Below are 17,183 nucleotides of genomic sequence, written 5' to 3' on the forward strand. Positions count from 1 at the left end.
GCAAAGTTTAGTCAAGTACATATGAAAAGGGCAGCTTTCAACTTCATCATTATTCAAACTGGCATCATTTCATTTTGGAAGTGTCGATATCTGTGTGTTGGAGTATGTGTGTAAATCTATATTTCTTGCCCACCACCCAGAATCACATCCACATCTTTCCTCTTAAGCCAAAAAGCTGAGGTTTACGTTACTCGAGAGTAACATAACCTGAGGGTCTACTGCAGGCATAGGCAAACTCTTGCCCTCCAGATATTTTGAGACTACAATTCCCATCATCCCTGACCACTGATCCTGTTAGCTAGGGATGATGGGAATTGTAGTTCAAAAACATCTGGAGGGCCGGAGTTTGCCTTTGCCTGGTCTACTTTATATGTAAAACTAATACAAATTATTATTTTTAAAAATAGAGGCTCCTCTGGGTTCCTTCCAATTCTACACTTCTATGATTCTTCCTATGTGAAGTCCCATAGATGATTCTCAGGGCGTCAGGAACAAAGTGGCGTAGTGCGATCCCTTCTCTTACACTTGTGCAGCCAAGGAAAAATTAACGCGTGCTATTCCACCTCCGGGATGCGGGTGGCGCTGTGGGTTAAACCACAGAGCCTAGGACTTGCCGATCAGAAGGTCAGCGGTTCGAATCCCCGCGACGGGGTGAGCTCCTGTTGCTCGGTTCCTGCTCCTGCCAACCTAGCAGTTCGAAAGCATGTGAAAGTGTGCTGCTCTGGTTCACCAGAAGCGGCTTAGTCATGCTGGCCACATGACCTGGAACCTGTACCAATAAAGCGAGATGAGCGCCGCAACCCCAGAGTCGGCCATGACTGGACCTAATCGTCAGGAGTCCCTTTACCTTTATTCCACCTCCACTCTGCTATTTCCTTGATTCCATAATTGAAACGAAAATCACGAAATCGAAAGGCAGGGTTATTATCATCAAAAGACTGTGCTTAAGTCCCAAGAGGAAAAATATTTCCACTTCCTTTCACTGCAATTGATTACCATTTCCCAAAGAGTATGTTGAGGAGACACTAATAATGTGTAACCTTTTATCTGCAAAAGGTAAAAGAGCAGAAACCGTGTTTGGGAGTTATTTGCTTTGATAATGGAAAGATGTCGGCCGTGCCCCAGTTCTGAACAGCTGAACATTGTGCTCCATGCGTACGTGTGTGAAAAAGCAATTTCCTGAGCATTGCTTATCAGCTGGCAGGTGTTGGTGTTTTGATTTTCACTGTTAAGCCGCAGGAAACCAGGGTGTTCCTACATCCGGAACTTGCCTGGTATTAAATATAGTCTCTGAAAAATATTTCTTTGGTGTTAATATCTGGGCATTTTGAGCTGGCATTTTCCTGCTGAGTTTTGGGAAAGAGTGTGGACTTGCCAAGCTGATACATATTTCTTTGTTTGAAGGAAGTCTGTTACATAGATACCTCTGGCTTTCAGACTAGGAATTAGAATTTCATTCCAGCAGACTACAGTGGTACCTCAGGTTACATACGCTTCAGGTTACAGACACTTCAGGTTACAGACTCCCCTAACCCAGAAATAGTACCTCGGGTTAAGAACTTTGCTTCAGGATGAGAACAGAAATTGTGCAGCAGCGGCAGTAGGAGGCCCCGTTAGCTAAAGTGGTGCTTCAGGTTAAGAACAGTTTCAGGTTAATAACAGACCTCCAGAATGAATTAAGTTCTTAACCCGAGGTACCACTGTACTTATGAACTTAGTTTATTTTTTAATGTGTGGGACAGCCTTAAACACAGAATTTATTTTTTTAATTTTTTTGCAATACAAGTTTTCATCATATGCAAGACGTGTGAAGCCTAGTGGAGGGAAAATGCAGGATGCAACAGAAGATAAGGGGACACATTTCATTCATAGACTCATAAAGTTGAAAGGGACCCTGGGGGTCATCTAGTCGATCCCCCTGCCATTCAGGAATCCTGCCCACATCTGTCCCTGCGTGGGCTCGAACCACCAACCTTCTGGGTAAAGGCCAGATTCACAGAGCCATTGTTCCACCTGACACTTTCGATCAGTTGTCCCACCAGAGGAATTACTTTCTCTTGAAGGTGGTTCCATGGAGATGTGGTAAGGTGGTTTTGTAAGGTGGTTCCATGGAGATGTTTGCTTGCTTGTGAAAGGCAATAACCCAAATATAGTTGTTTTAGTGACTTGGTGCTGATTTTTCTTTTTCTGGTAAAAAACAACTTCACTTCTAACAACAACAACAAAAAACAACAACAACAGTAATGGACAAACCTACTCCATAAAGTTTATTTATGTATGCATGTGTTTCTAATCCACACTTTCGTAAAAAACTTACCGTATTTTTCGCCCTATAGGACGCACTGGCCCATAGGACGCACCTAATTTTTTTTTTGGGGGGGGAATAAAGTCAAAAAAATTATTTACCCCCCCAGGTGCGGGGCTGGGGCGGGGGAAGCCCGAGTTTCCCCTGACCCCAGCCCCCAGAACATGCAGCTCTCCGCAAGCGTGGGAGCCCAGCGCCGGGCTGGCGACAGGGAGAAGCACGCGTCTCCCCGCCGTCAGCCTCCAAACCACGTCGGGAGATAGCGGGATGGCGCGCTGTGCCTCCCCGCTGTCCCCCGAGCTTGTGGGGCTGGCGGTGGGGCTCTCCTGAAGCCTGGACAGCGAGAGGGGTCGGTGCGCACCGACCCCTCTTGCTCTCCAGGCTTCAGCAAAAACCTGCATTCGCTGCATGGAGGGGGGAAAAGTGCGTCCTATAGGGCGAAAAATACGGTAAATTCAAGGCGCTATACAACATTTTGAGAGTAAAATCGACAAAGGCATCCATAAAACAATCCCATGCATCTGGGCTGATTCTCCTGTTCATGATATTTCAGTTTCCTCGATGCAGCTTATTAAAATCTAAGGCTGTACAAATTGCTTGGTATGCTATAGCAATGCCGTCAAAGTCTATTGCATTTGTCCTGCGTTGTTTCCCTGAGAGAACTGTGTGAGGAACTAATGGAGGAAGCAATTGACATGGGAAGATTTAAACAATATTAATCCTACTGTGGAATGACAACTGAATAGGCAAAGGTTTTGCCATGCCTTCAATTAAGATCCGTTGACAGGAAGCAATTAATCAACAGATTTGGGACTACTTCTGGCTTGTAGAGCCCAACCCTTCATTGTATTGTAATTCTGCAATGGACTTTAATTGGAGGGTGGCTTTAGTAGAAAACAACTGAGTGCCCACTTCCAGTTTTACCAAAAGGCCTCTAGCTACACACCTGAGAAGATTATGAAGTCTCAGAGGTCAGAATTGCCTTAATATTCAAGCTGTTGTTAAGTCAGTGGAAGGAGTTTCATGGAAACCAAGTTGCCCTTCTCCCCTTCCCCAAAGTTGCCTGTTACCCCTGAAAACTCCCTCTGAAAGTTAAGGAGACCCTCCTGAGCAATGTGATATGAGGAGCGAAGGGTCTGCTGGGGAAGAGGAGACCACCAAAACCCCAGCCAGATTTTGAGCAATTTCCCAATTCCTTTAGTAGTCCTGCCATCCTGCATGTTTTAGGTTATCTCCTCATTCTTCAGAGAGTCTTGGGGCTGTCTTGGGCAGAAAGATGGGACAGGGAACTCAGAGCAGTGGCATAGCAAGGTCAGGTGGTACCCGGCGTGGAAAATTTCTTGTCACCCCTCCACACATTGAAGTTATTATTTTTTGCCTGCAAAAATGGTTTGACTTCATTTTTTTATTTTTTTGCGGAGCCAAGGTTGTTGAGTAATTTTTGCGCAGACAGAGCTATTTTAGCGGAGATCGTGTGCCTTGCAAGGAGGGGTCTTAACAGCCAGCCATCATCTGAGAGAGAGCCAGCGGGCGGACCGTTTCGGCAGCGGGAAGCCTGCGCATGCCAAAGCCACAGCGTCTCCCGCAGACGTTGAGTGCCACACAACATTTTGTCACCCCCCTCACCCGGGGACACCCGGGGTGACCGCACCCACCTTGCTACGCCTGTGACTCAGCGGTTATAAAATGACATTGATTGAGTTAACTGACATTATAATTCTTGAATGCAGCAGAAAAGAAAGCAGATTGCTGGCAGTAAGGACCTAAATTGAACAAAGGTGGTTGATTAACTACTAAAATAAAACAATTTTATAATTTAAAATACTCCTACAAAACACACCTAGCTAATTTCAAACGCTGCCTCTGAGGTCCTTTTTCACATGCTTCCTCTGTGTGAAGTCTGGAGGGTGGCAACACAAGAACGGGGCCTTTTCTGCAGTGGCTCCCCATTTGTGAAATTCTTCCCCCAGTCAGGTTCTCCTGGCACCTTCATTGTGTATTCTTAGTTGGCAGGTGAAAACTTTCCTCTTTAACCAGGCCTTTGGCAGATTTAGATCTAAAGCCCTTTTAAAATGTGTTGTGGTTTTGTTTTTATTGTGTGTTTTGTGGTTTCTTTTAGTGTAATTTTATGTTGTGAACTGCCCTGAAATCTATGGGTGTAGGGCGGTATAGAAATTTAATAAATAATGATAATAATTAGGTGTGGTGACATCTGAAACTATATCCTCCTTTGGGTGGGAGCTGTTTTCTGTCTTCTAGAAGTGGATTAAAGCTCAACTTTCAGCAAGCTCTCTGACCTGCTGCTTCACTTTTGGTCTCCATTTTAGCAACGTAGTTATTCCTATAGAAGAGCCAGACTATAATTCCCTTTAAAGCCGGCAAAATGGCTGAAATACTGGGCTCCGGCATATCTTTCCTCCTTGACCACGTTTTCTGGAGTGCTTTGCATATGAAAGAACCTCTTTGTGAGCTGTATGTATCAACAGCTTTTAATTTTAAGTTTTAAACCTCTTGTGTAAAAGGTACAGCTACTTGCATAACACAGCTAAACTGCCAATAAAGTAAGAAAAAACTAATAGGAAAATAAGGAGGCCTATTTTTAAGATGGGGGAAACCTTTCACAGGAAGTGAACATAAATAATTCTCATCAGTAATTGTGAGAGGTTGTAAGCAAAGCGACTTTTTAACAAATTTAAGCTTGAACTTAACATACATGGCACATACTGGCATATGAAAATGTCTAAACAGCATGACTAGAACTGGGACTAAGAGAGACTTATCTTTTTAATCATAGAACTGTAGAATTGACAGGGACTTTGAGGGTCATCCGGTCCACCCCCTGCAATGCAGGAATCTCAGCTACACCACCCACGACAGATGGCCATCCAGCCACCAAGGAAGGAGAGTCCACAGCCTCTTGAGGGAGATGGTTCCACTTGCATGTTATATTCCAATATTTGTATTATTTGCAATGGATTCTTGATCTCCAAACCTGTATTGATGACCAGAAAATGATTGCGGAAAGTCTGGGAAGTTAGTCAAATTAGCCACATGTTGCTTCTAATGTTTTCCATCAAGTGTGGCAACATCACCTGCTTTGTCCTTGTTAACAACAGTCGCCTTCCAACTTCATCAGTAAAACCGTTGCTGGGAGTGGTGCAAAACCTAATGTGGTCATAGGGGTGGGATCCAGCTGAGTGGGGCGGAACAGTATGGTAAAAGATAAAGGACCCCTGGACGGTTAAGTCCAATCAAAGGGGACTATTGGGTTGCGGTGCTCATCTGGCTTTCAGGCCGCGGAAGCCGGTGTTTGTCCACAGACAGCTTTCTGCGTCATGTGGCCAGCAGGACTAAATCACTTTTGGCGCAACGAGACACTGTGATGGAAAGCAGAGTGCATGGAAATGCCGTTTACCTTCCTGCCAGAGCAGTACCTATTTATCTACCTGTACTGGCATGCTTTTGAACTGCTAGGTTGGCAGGAGCTGGGACACAGCAACGGCAGCTCACTTTGTTGCTGGGATTTGAACCGCCAACCTTCTGATTGGCAAGTCCTAGAGGCTTAGTGGTTTAGACCACAGTGCCACCCACGTCCCCTGAAAGGGATGGAGACGGGAGGGATGTGAGGACGGGCTGACAGAGATTTGCAGGATTCTGTGTTTTATAAGCCGCCTCCATCCTATTTAAATACCCCAGCCCCTGGCATGTTTCTTCTCATGCCAGAGGAAGTAGTGGCTGTTCTTAACTTGTTTCTAATAGCAGGGATGTTCCACAGGTCGATCGCGATCTACTGGTAGATCCCTGGGAGGTTTTGGTAGATCGCGGTTGATCGCTGGGTCCCTTTCTGTAGCATTGGTTAAATTGAATCCAGGGGCCCCCTTGCCCCCCCCCCATTCTCGCACAATCTGTAGAACGGAAGCTGGAATTTAGTGAGCAAGGCTGTTTGTTTCCCCAGCGATTTGCTTGTGAGTAGCTGTTCCTTTTTCTCCCTAAAACCCCCCCAAAACCCCAGGGCTTTTCTCCCTTAAAAAGCTCAACAACTTTGACCTGAACCCCCCAAAAATGGGGGTAGATCACTGCCAGCTTTTAATTCTGTAAGTAGATCGCAGTCTCTTGGGAGTTGGCCACCCCTGTCTTATAGGAAACACAACACCCACTAGACAACGTCTGTTGCTTGTCTTTCATATTCCGCTGCTTGGACACCCCGTGCACCAGGGATAACACAGAACAGAAAGGTGGGGATTTGGGCTAGTTGTGATGAACTTGTCCTTCTGGGATAATGCCAGGAAGATCTGACAACTACAGCTTATATGTATTTGGGATATAATTAGAATTGTGCCTTCAAAGTTTGTGTTTCTGGAAGACCTATGTTACCAACCTGATGCCCTGCATCCATTTTGGACTGCAACTCACCTGCTGTCTTGAACTGCTATGGTTTGTTGTCCAAAACATATGAAAGGCACCAGGTTGTTGGAGGCTGCTATAGGAGATGTGATTTGCTTTTCACTTAATGTTGTTCCAGAAAGAATTCTTAAAACTTTATATAGAATTTTCCATTACACTGTGAACGGTCTATGCATAGCCCAATTAAAAAAGAAAAGAAAAGAAACCCAATCACACACAGAAACATTTACTCAAACGCAGTACAGTGGTACCTCGCAAGACGAATGCCTCGCAAGACAAAAAACTCGCTAGACGAAAGGTTTTTCCGTTTGCGAGTTGCCTCGCAAGACGAATTTCCCTATGGGCTTGCTTCGCAAGACGAAAACGTCTCGCGACTTTGTTTCCTTTGTCTAAATAATAATTCGCAAGAAGAAAAATTTGCTAGACGACAAAACCTTTCGGAACGAATTAATTTCATCTTGCGGGGCACCACTGTACTTTGGTTGCAGTGCATAGCATGCAGAATCGCAAAACCTTCAGCCTGTATTTATCATCTCTTGATGGGTCAGGAAGGTCTTAGAAAGATCCTGGGAGTGGTGGGGTTTAGATCTGGGACGTACGGTTGGCATACCTCAGGAATGCTTGCCACATTGGAGAGAGAACATCTTGGATTTTGCGCGACCTCTTCATGTGGTGGGTGAGCTTATCTATAAATAAATAGACTCAAAGCCTGAACCAAGCCCTTGTATGTTCCCTTCTACAATTTCTCTTCTGCAGTTTGGAAGGCAAGTAACAGGTCCTGCAACTTGCACAATAGCATCGCAAAATCTCCTGCGGTCTTGTTGTTTTAATACTGTGCTATTTCTACAGTTAGGGACGCGGGAAGCGCTGTGGGTAAAAGCCTCAGCGCCTAGGGCTTGCCGATCGAAAGGTCGGCGGTTTGAATCCCTGTGGCGGGGTGCGCTCCCGTTGCTCGGTCCCAGCGCCTGCCTACCTAGCAGTTCAAAAGCACCTCCGAGTGCAAGTAGATAAATAGGGACCGCTTACTAGTGGGAAGGTAAACGGCGTTTCCGTGTGCAGCTCTGGCTTGCCAGAGCAGCGATGTCACGCTGGCCACGTGACCCGGAAGTGTCTCCGGACAGCGCTGGCCCCCAGCCTCTTGAGTGAGATGGGCGCACAACCCTAGAGTCTGTCAAGACTGGCCCGTACGGGCAGGGGTACCTTTACCTATTTCTACAGTTGCATTCTGCCAGCTGTGTGTATTCAGACACATGTGTTTCCTATTTTGACTGTGGAACTGCACTTTGTTATGCGATGTGCCTCAGTGATTGTTTTAAGATAAAGCTGGAGCATGTTGGATGAAAAAAGCAGTGTATAAACTATTAACAGGCTCTGGTCTTTGCAGAGCTGAAAACCCCAAGTTGAGCCAGAGCTGTGTGAATGGGCGTGATAACTTTTGTTGAACCAGTCAGTGGGAAGAATTCACTGTTGTGCTAAGTTGATCTTTCCATCAGTGCAAGCTTTTTCTTCGTCAAATAAATTTATATTAGTTTTCCAGTATTGCCCCAATAACAGCCCAATTATAACAATACCAATTAATTCCCTATTAATACACTTTAGTTAAAGTGGTCTCCGTGTGCCGGATTTGATGCATTCATAATCTTACATTACTGGATTCCAGGCATAGGCAAACTCGGCCCTCCAGATGTTTTGGGACTACAACTCCCATCATCCCTAGCTAACAGGACCAGTGGTCAGGGAAGATGGGAGTTGTAGTCCCAAAACATCTGGAGGGCTGAGTTTTCCTATGCCTGAATAAGTGCATGGTACTATTTCTGGGTTAGCGGAGTCTGTAACCTGAAGCGTATGTAACCCGAGGTACCACTGTAGTTGCTTTGGAAGACGATCATCAGGCATCCGCACAACATGACCAGTCCAACGAAGTTGATGTTGAAGAATCATTGCAAACACTAAGGGGCCAGAAATCTTTTACCAGCCTTACTTGGACAGAACCCGAGACATTCTGCATGCAAAGCAGTTGCTCCACCATGGAGCCTTTTCCCCAAAGCCGACAGCAAGAACTTACCCCACGTGCGTTTATGCTCACATCTATATGTCGCAGCCATGTCTAAATTATAATTTAAGCCCTACACGTTCCAAGCTAAAGTTAGAGCCCACTTAACTTCTACTGACAAGGAGAACGAGGCGTGTTTAAATAGCGGTGATCTTTTCCCAATGCCATCTGCTGCTTGAAACTTGGTTTCTCATGAGGTAAATGAATTCTGAGCACCTCATGGAAATAGCTCTCAGTGGTGCCTCCGAATAGGTCAGCTTGCTTTAGCTCTCCTAGGGTAACTTTTATCTATACTTAGAAGAGAGTTAGGGCTCCCAATCTCAACATTTGAGAGTGTCATTTTAGTGTGTTAACCTGCTGTCCTTTCTTTCCTAGCATTTTTTTTAAATTATTTTTTTTATAAAAAAAACAAGTTTGAGTGTGATGGCAGCAGGTAAGAACCTTCTGATCATGGCTGAATACTGTTAAAATCTGCAGCGACTATATGATGTTTTTATAAAAATGCACTCTTTCTGTATAGACTTATAAAATTACAAGCTACTGTTTAGTGCCAAGGAAGAGACTGCTTTAAACTGCACATAGATTACCTGGAGGTATTAAAAGCCTGTTCCCCATTTTCTTTCCCTTTATAAAGAAATAGAATTAAGAGGTACAGAATTAGAAAGGGTTGCTTATGTTAGTTTGAGGTACTAGCATGCCTGACTTGCGTAGGGTGTATATGAATAGCCACCCTGTGGATTTTTATATATTAAAAAGCACTCCAAGGGAATGAATTAGTTCTCAGCAAATAAAAATCTGTTCCTCATTTCTACCTTAAAAAAATAAGAATAATTCTGCTATAATGAAAATGGTAGTCCTCTGACTTGGTTGGACTTCTGAAGAATGTCTTCATTGTATGGCAATTTATAGGGTCCCCAGATGTCTGTCAGACCCATGCCTTTTGTAATTGGAATTAGCATTTTGGGTTTTAATACAGTTTTGCAAAATGAGTTCGCAAAAACTAGCCCGTGTGCCCTTGCCTAGGTGTGCATTTGTCACCTGAAAGAGGAAAGGCGCCATTTTTACAAAGCTTTCTCTATCTGGAATGCCTGGAGGCTGTCTGTAGTCTCTGCAGTTGATTAGGCTAGTAGGTATGTAGAGTTAGTTTTAAATACAAAAAAATCAGAGCATCAACAAAATTACTCAGTTGTGGAAATTGACTTACAGATTGCCAAAAATGAAGTGATAAAATGTTGTGTATGTGCCAAACCTCAGACGTTATGTAAATATTATGTAGGGAACTAGGATAATTTCTTGCCAAATCGGATACTAGTCAACAGCCCACCAGATCTGCATCCATGGTACCAATGGGCCGCCCACAGGTCTCTCTCTTTCTCTCTCTCTCTCTCTCCTCCCCTCATCCCGTTCCTCTCCTCCCCCCATCTGTTAATCTAAGGTTATTCCCTTCATTGTTCTTGTTCCGATTACCTCTGGCATCCTGTTGGATTTTCATTAAGGCTTCTTCCAATTAGCATCAACCAAGAACACTTGGTACACATGTTTCACTCAGTATGATTAGAGAAAGCATGATTTTGAATTTATGTATCCGATGAATTACTGCTTTGGGGGAGTTACTCTATTCCGAACTTAAAAATGGAAAGCGTAATGCAGGTGGTCAACAAAAGGGGTTTAAAGACTGTCTCAAGGCAAATTTTTAAAAATGTAGTATAAACACCAACAATTGGGAAACACTTGCCTGTGAGTGCTCCAATTGGAAAACAGCCTTTACTAAAGGTGTCATGGGCTCTGAAGACACTTGAATTCAGGACGCAAGGGAGAAATGTGCTAAGAGGAAGGCATGCTTGGCAAATCCACACCATGATCAACCCCACTCAGAAACCAGTGTCCCCACAGTGGAAGGACGTGTGGATCCAGAATTGGCCTCCACAGTCACTTATGGACTCATTGTTAAAACTGTGTTTATGGAAGACAATCTTACTCTGCTACAAGGGATCTCCAAAGAAGTTTGTTTTGGGGGAGATCAGAGCTCTTTTGGGGTGAAGCAAGTCTTCCCTGAGGCACATTAAACTGAACTAAGGTCTCCTGAAGCCTCGGGGACCAGAGAGCTCAGACTGTTTTTAAAGTTATCAGAGGTCTTTCCAAACAGTCTACAAAAGGATAGAAAAGGAAGAGATTGTGTGTGTTGTGCGTGATATCTTGAATGTCCAGCCAGGGAATAAGTTTGCCAGGGCTGTCGTTCTCTTTCTAGACAAGGTGCTTTTGGGCAAGTGGATAGCTGACGGTTAAGGATGCTAAGTTTAAAAACAATAAAAGAACCTATTGTAATGCAAGGTCACTTTTAAGGAATGGAATGTGAACTAGAAGCAACCAGGAAAATAAAGCAGCAACAAGAGGAAACTTTGGACGCGCCAAGAAGGGAGTGCGAGAAAGCAGTGATTGGAAAAGGTGTATTAGGTTTGTCTTAATTTGTGGCTGATTTGGTAAAATTTGGAAAGTCAATGAAAACAATTTGGCCAACAAACAACAACAAAAGACAAGGTGCTTTTGGAAAGGATGTAGATCAGCTGAGCAGAAAACAGCAAGAAAAGCCTGGAACTGTTTTTCTTTCAGAATAGCTCACCAACACACCTCTTTTATTCTTTGAGACAAGACAGGCAGTTCAAAACAATGTAATTCAGTTTCTGAAATACTGAATCTTGTCTTTGGTGGGCATCCAATATGCTGTATTATTTTACCGTTGCTCTGAGCCCGGCTTTGGCTGGGGAGGGCGGGATATACCGGTAAATAAAATATCATCATCATCCCTAATAGAGACTTCAAGGCTAGTTGTAAAAACTGTGCTGGGTGGCGGTTTTTTCTGAAGCATCCGGTCTACGTAGTTAGTCAGCAATACAAATTTGCAGAACTTTGTTACGTGCTCTGAGCCTTTTCTGACATTACTTTCTTCAGAGGATCCTACTTAGGTGAGATGGGGCAGTGAATAGGGGTTTCCTAGAATATTTTGAATTGGCCAATGTGCGTGGCAAAATTTCAAATGGGGAAAAAATTGGATGCCCTAGAGTGATCTAATTTAACGTGTTTATTTTACTTGCATATAGTGAACAAAGCTGAAAAATTTGGGGCAGCCAAGCTTGCCTAATAGCTATTTGCCACAAGTATCCATTTCAGTGGGTCAGTGGGTCTGGCTGTTAACTATAAGGTTGGTGGTTTGAGCCCAGCCAGTGGTGGTTTGAGCCCAGCCAGTGATGGCCGTGGGCTGGATTCCTACTTTGCAGGGGGTTGGATGATGACCCTCAGGGTCCCTTCCAACTCTACAGTTCTTTGATTCTGTGATGCGTTATTACAGTGGTACCTCGGGTTACATACACTTCAGGTTACAGACGCTTCAGGTTACAGACTCTGCTAACCCAGAAATAGTACCTTGGGTTAAGAACTTTGCTTCAGGATGAGAACAGAAATCGCGCGGCGGCGGCAGCAGGAGGCCTGATTAGCTAAAGTGGTACTTCAGGTTAAGAAAAGTTTCAGGTTAAGAACAGACCTCCGGAACGAATTAAGTTCTTAACCTGAGGTACCACTGTACTTATGAACTTAGGAGACTCGGGGGAACGGGTGGGGGAGTAGAAAATTTTCTGCCCAACATTGCTGGGTAGAAGTGAGGAAGCTGAGCTGATCATAGCTATCAACCCTTATTTGAAAATAAGGGACCAGCAGCCTCGAAAATAAGGGATCAGCAGCCAAAATAAGGGATTTTGGTCAACCAGCAGCCAAACGAAGCCTCAAGCGGTGGTTCCCACAGCGCAGCAACCCGGCAAAGGGGTGCAGCAAGGAAAACCACCATCACCTCTCCGCTGGGAAGCGCTGAGCAAAGGCGAGTCCCCAGGCAACGCAGCTGATTTGATCTGCACAAAGCATGCAAGCTCCATCCCCCAGTCGTTCTTAGACTCCTTATTGGGTGAGCAACGTAGCCAAGCAACACAGTTGGAGCCTCCCTCCTCCCTGGCCGGCAGGGAGGGAGGGAGAGGAGCTGCTTCCTTTGAAACCCGGGAAATTTAAGGGACATCATCAATAAGGGACAGCAGCGGGACACAGCACTGGGATAAGGGACTTTCCCGCCAAATAAGGGACAGATGACAGCTATGGAGCTGATGGGCTGAAATTTCACGACTGGCTTTTTACCAACTAAGAGCTGTTGGACTACACAAGTATAAAGCACATATAGATACTTCATAGAGTAAATCAATATTTCAAATCTTTGTAAACAACTTCATGAAAGCTATTGCTGTCTTCGGGGGTAGTTGCGCCTGTGAAGTAAAGATGTGAACCATGCAAAAACAAACAAACAAACAAACAAACAAACAAACAAACAAACCCAAGAAAAATCCATGAAATCTTTGTTTCAATGTTTTTACATAGAAAGCATGAATTTGTTTTGGTGTAAAACCACACACTTTGAACCCCTTTTCTGCTGCGGTTAATTAGCTGCGCAACAAAAATATTCCATCTTTATTCCCTGTACTGCGCTAAGAACAATGAGCTTTTATTAAAAGGTTTTTCTGTCTATCAAATATTGGAAGTAGCAGTGTATCCAGACTAAGAAAGTTTGCTAGTCTTGTGGATTGGGCTTGGCGAGTGTCACATTGCAATTAAATCTGCCCTTTCAAGCTGAACTTTTGTTAGGAATAGGTGTCTGATTATAGCTTGGAATGTACACAAATATACAGGGCGCTCTCTGAATAGTGTGTTAGCTAATATCAGCACAGAGCTGTAGCCTTAGCTCTTAAATAGTTTTGCCAAATGTAATTTGCTGGAGCTTCCTGTGTGGCTGAAAAGACAGGACGCTTTGTCCTGACTCAGAGATTTATCATTGCCGTCTTCAGAGCTGTAGCGTTGCCTCTTTCTACAAGTAACTTTTTAAAAAATGATGCACACTGACAGTGGTGTGAAGAGTAATAAGCAATTTGCCCAGTTCCAAGTGTCACAAGTGTTGTGACCTAGGTCAGAGGTCGCATTCAGCCTGCACAATATAACAACATATTATGGAGCTGACAGATGCCAAGCCACATTTAGCAGAACTGTACGTTTTCCAGTACTCTTAACCTTGAAATGTAGAAAATTCCAGCTTGGCACTTGATAAGAGGATGGTGGCAGTGGAATCATACATAATGGTTATCCGAATCATAACTTGAATAGCACACTTTAATGCAGGTCGCTTATTACTGAGCTGCAAGTTGATATTTGCAGCAGAGGGGAGGGAGTGTAACAGCAATTGCTATTCTACTTTATTCTCATGGTGAACAGATACCAAAATCGCAGTGGTCTTCAGGCTCTTCAGTTGCATTTCATGAGCTAAAATGGGGACGATGCCTTAAGAGTTGGTGTTTGGGTTAAAAAAACCACTTTCATTTATAAAAGAATGTAAACAATGCTTTTTACTGTTTGTTTCTGTGATGACTTTGCTGCTATTCTGCAAGCATTTTCCTGTGCTATAAGTCTATTCGCATAGCTAATGAAAGTTTGTCGAGATACTTCATTTATTGACACAATAAACAAAGAATGCAAATAAATAAAAAGTTTTGAGTATATGCAGGGTCTATGAGACCATAGCAATCGCTGCTTAAAAATTGCAATCCATAATTACAGTGTAACCACTAGTTCATATCATCACAAGTCTTGTAACACTGCATATTGTTGAAGCTCTGTAAATGTGAGTCTGCCATCGAAACTCTACGAACGAATCTCAGCTAAGTTTAAAATGCCTCTCTCATAAGCTCCCAAACCCAGAAGGGAACACCTGGGCCACAGGGATGTCATCATCAGCTGCATGTAATGCTAACTATATTCTTATGCAGTAAAGTCAAGGGCAGGCACCCCCAAACTCGGCCCTCCAGCTGTTTTGGGACTACAACTCCCATTGTCTCTGGCTAACAGGACCAGTGGTCAGGGATGATGGGAATTGTAGTCCTAAAACACCTGGAGGGCCAAGTTTGGGGATGCCTGGTCAAGGGATTTGAACTAGACATAGCCCTACATTGAGTAAACCCACTGAACTCAGCAGATCTACTCTAAATACGATGAAGTCTTGAATTAAGCCATAGTGGTACCTTGATGTGGTTTGGGCAAGCTATTCCTGACCTTACTGCCCACTTTCCTGCAAGCCATGTCTGAAGGAGTCCCTTTCATGCCCTGCTGTGGGAGGTTCCAGGGACTGGTGTGTCTTGTTTTTATCATCACTCAGGGTTACATTTTAAACACTGTACTCTGGCCAAGTGCCCAGAAAAACATCTTCATGCAGCGACTGGCAACTTGGGGAGACTGGAATTGCAGATTAACTAAAAGTTCCCACTGATGAAGGAATGGCACATGTTAGAGTTCATATCTAGCAAATGGAGCCATTTCAGTTCTCAGGCTTTGACAACTTTATATAATCTTAACCTTTCACTTACCTTAATTCTTACTCTGCAGAAAAAACTATTGCATGTGGTGTCTTCCTACCCCTGGCTTTTGCTGAGCTTTTCTAAAGCATGTCACATATTACCCTGTCAAAATAACTTTAGAAAATTGTCCAGTAGCACCTTAGAGGCCAACTAAGTTTGTTCTGGGTATAAGCTTTCATGTGCATGCACACTTCTTCAATCACCCATCTCCTACTACTCTTCTGAGAAAAACCCCGCCCCACCCTCCCACTATATATAAGGGTCAGTGTATCTGAAGAAGTATACATGCACACGAAAGCTTATACCCAGAACAAACTTAGTTGGTCTCTAAGGTGCTACTGGACAATTTTTTTAATTTATTTCGACTGTGTCAGACCAACACAGCTACCTACCTGAACATATTACCCTGGTTATCATCAGATCATTTTTTTAAATGCTCATATTGCAGATGAAATATTGAGGTAAAGGAAGTCTGTTGGCTTTGCTAAAGGCTATCTAGTCAATCTGAATTTTGCACCGGACAGCTCATACTCACAGAGTAGTGGTTAAATTGAGCATGTACCATACACGTCCATAGGGCACCCTGCACAATGCATGGTGGATACATGCATTACAGTGGTGCCCCGCAAGACGAATGCCTCGCAAGACGGAAAACCCGCTAGACGAAAGGGTTTTCCGTTTCTGAGTTGCTTCGCAAGGCGATTTTCCCTATGGGCTTGCTTCGCAAGACGAAACGTCTTGCTAGTCTTGCGATTTTTTTCCCGCCCCCCCCTTTTTTCTAAGCCGCTAAGCCTTTTAGCAGCTTAGCCGCTAATCCTTTAATAGCCGCTAAACCGCTAATAGCGCTAATCCGCTTAGCTGCTAATAGGGTTGCTTCGCAAGACGAAAAAACCGCTAGACGAAGAGAATCGCGGAACGGATTATTTTCGTCTTGCGAGGCACCACTGTATATATTTTTGTTTCTGTAGTTTGTGCATTATAAGGAGGGCTTTCCTACGCTTAAAATTAGACATATAACGCATTTTTTGCTCTATAAGACTCACTTTTCCCCTCCTAAAAAGTAAGGGGAAATGCGTGTGCATCTTATGGAGCGAATGCAGGCCGCACAGCTATCCCAGAAGCCAGAACAGCAAGAGGGATTGCTTCTTTCACGGTGCAGCGATCCCTCTTGCTGTTCTGGCTTCTGAGATTCAGAATATTTTTTTTCTTCTTTCCCTCCTCCAAAAACTAGGTGGGTCTTGTGGTCTGGTGCGTCTTATAGAGCGAAAAATACGGTACATTTATACTAATTGCACAGGATGCAGTACAGTAAGCAGCCTAAGTCAAGATGAAGGGGCCCCAAGTCTAGTCAATGGCAGCTTCTGAATGTGTGGTTTAGGCACAGGCTTAAATAGCAATAGGTGGACAAAGGACCTAGTAAGTCCCCTGATTTTTTATTTTCCCTTTTTCTTTTTCTCAAGACTTTCATCAGCTACGTGCGTTGATGAATAAGCTTTTGCCTGTATGCGGAAAAGAAATTTGTTCCAATTTTTGACAGTCCTGTCAAGCCATGGCAGTACCGAGACTCTTGGCACATTGACTATTCAGTGTTTGAATACGGAATAAAGAATGCCTTCTCCCGCCTTGAGAGTAGCATCTAACTTCTATTAGCAAATAGTACTTCTAACCAGTCGTTACTTGTTTTTGCATTTGCCCTGAAGTATTCAGAGCACAGTAATCTCAGGCAGGTATGAAACAAGCATGTAGGAACACAGGATTGGTAAGGGCAGAAAGCCTAATTTTCTGAGAAACAAACTTTCTTCTAATATACATGCTCTGTGTGACAGCTTCTAAACTTCAATATACACAAAACACATATATATTTTTGTGTGTGTGTGTGTGATATACAGTATATAGATACACAAGGCTGAACATTGCCTGCAAATTGCAAAGTTATATTTTTTGCAGATCAGTTTTCCTTCTTGGTTTAAATTCCCCTTGATTGGTT

The 17,183-nt window shown here is 43.8% G+C and overlaps 1 protein-coding gene across 1 annotated transcript in view; it reads left to right on the plus strand.

Annotated features, from left to right (window-relative positions):
- KANK1 (KN motif and ankyrin repeat domains 1) overlaps positions 1-17,183 on the plus strand; it is a 124,262-nt gene that overhangs the window by 51,358 nt on the left and 55,721 nt on the right. The gene's annotated exons all lie outside the window — the stretch shown is intronic.

The sequence above is a fragment of the Podarcis muralis genome, chromosome 17, assembly GCF_964188315.1.
Source record: "Podarcis muralis chromosome 17, rPodMur119.hap1.1, whole genome shotgun sequence".
NCBI classification, from domain to species: Eukaryota; Metazoa; Chordata; class Lepidosauria; order Squamata; family Lacertidae; genus Podarcis; species Podarcis muralis.